This window comes from Pristiophorus japonicus, unplaced genomic scaffold (genome assembly GCF_044704955.1).
Source record: "Pristiophorus japonicus isolate sPriJap1 unplaced genomic scaffold, sPriJap1.hap1 HAP1_SCAFFOLD_233, whole genome shotgun sequence".
Taxonomy (NCBI): Eukaryota; Metazoa; Chordata; class Chondrichthyes; family Pristiophoridae; genus Pristiophorus; species Pristiophorus japonicus.
The window spans coordinates 216,839-218,475 of NW_027252047.1; the positions used below are offsets into that span (position 1 = coordinate 216,839).

A 1,637-nucleotide genomic window follows, 5' to 3' on the forward strand; every position below is an offset into this window, starting at 1 on the left:
GAAACCCCTCTGCTGCGCTCGGGGTGGCCACCCACAGCCTGGATACAGTAACGTTCCAGCAACTCATTGACTGTTGGAGTGGGAGCGTGCGGCGCTTCAGAAGACAGGTCGAAAAAGCAAAGTCACTGATTCGGTCCCATGTGCTTCTCCAATCAAGAATAGCAACACGCAAAAAATGCTTTTATAAAAGTTACACCTGATCTCCAGATTTGTCAAAAAGTTAGCTCGTTGGTCGAGGGTATGACTCTCGTTTCTGGCTTGTTAATTGAAATTTGCGAGAGATCCCGGCCGAGCCCATTATTCTGTCGCGAATTTTGAAATTGCATCGAACTTTTGCAAAGAAGGACTTACATTTCTGCAGTGCCTTTCAGGAACTCATGACGCCCCAAAACGCTTTACAACCGTTGAGTTATGTTTGAAGTGATGTAGTGTGGGGAAAGATGTGCCCGAATCACCCCACATGAACCTCAACTCTTTGCGAAGGAGTTCGGTGCAAATAATCAGGTGCCTCAGGGACTTGGACTTTCTTTGAATGAGTTCTGCTTGTACCTGCATTCAAGCTTGAAACAGCAACTGGGCTTCCATCTCACGGGAGCAGCGTGTAGCAGTTAGCGAGTAGGTGACGAGGTTTGGGGTTGATGTGCATCACTTTCAATATTTGAAATTTCACCAAGCGAAGATATGATGAATCCAACTGTCCCTGTCAACATTTTGTTCGGGTTTAATCACAGGAATATCTGCAGTCAGGAGCTGAAAAGGAATTAAAACATAAGACCGGCTTCGGGACAATCGGAATACTTCGTCACAGACAAGGCACCGGAAGGCTGGAAGGTAGATCACACCGGTTGTGGGAGAGCTGGTTGGCGGTGACATGGAAGTGTCTGCAGTGTGCGGGACCAGACTGCTTCCACGCATCCACAATGAATGTCCCTACATTTATTTGGGAAAAGTACAACTGAGAGTGGACAAGTTGCATACCGGTCGGAGCAATCTGAAGCTTTAACTGTCTGACTCCCTGGTTTGGGATATGTTGTAATTTACATTGAAGTTAGTCTCTGTGGCGCAATGGGTTAGTGCGTTTGGCTATTAACCGAAAGGTTGGTGGTTAGATCCCACCCAGAGACGATGCATTTAACTGTTTTTTCCCCGAGGATTCGGTGCCGCACAGTTCCAGGTTGTGATTGTGTGTTTTGGCTGCACGAATATATTCCGCAAACATTGCCAGCTGTGCTGCTATTCAGTGAGTTCCCACTCCAATACTTTTAGAAACATTCATTTCATGTAATAACAATTTTTTACATGGATCATGTTCATCCATCCAGTCCACTAGAAATAAATTATGTTATTGGGTTTAAAGGAACTGGTGGAAATTGTCTGACCTATCGTTATGGCTTTGCTCAGATTCTGAGTTTCAACAGTCAATAGCTTGCGAAGGATTACCTCATGGCCAATGCCAAGCACAAAATGTCTCTCAACATTCGTTTTGGAATCCGTCAAATTCGCAATGTCCTGCGAGTTGCCTAAATTCGACGACATAACTCGCCACTTCCTGGCCCTCCGACCGTTGGCACGTGTCGAACCGATACGTCGTCATCAGAACGCTTTCTTTAGGATTTAGATGCTCGCAGATCAGCGTA

At 45.9% G+C, this 1,637-nt stretch overlaps 1 non-coding gene across 1 annotated transcript; it reads left to right on the forward strand.

The window, feature by feature from the left end:
- Positions 1 to 1,051: 1,051 nt before the first annotated feature.
- On the forward strand, positions 1,052 to 1,125 carry trnan-auu (transfer RNA asparagine (anticodon AUU)). The gene has a single exon. It is a non-coding gene; the product is annotated as a tRNA-Asn (tRNA).
- Positions 1,126 to 1,637: the final 512 nt, after the last annotated feature.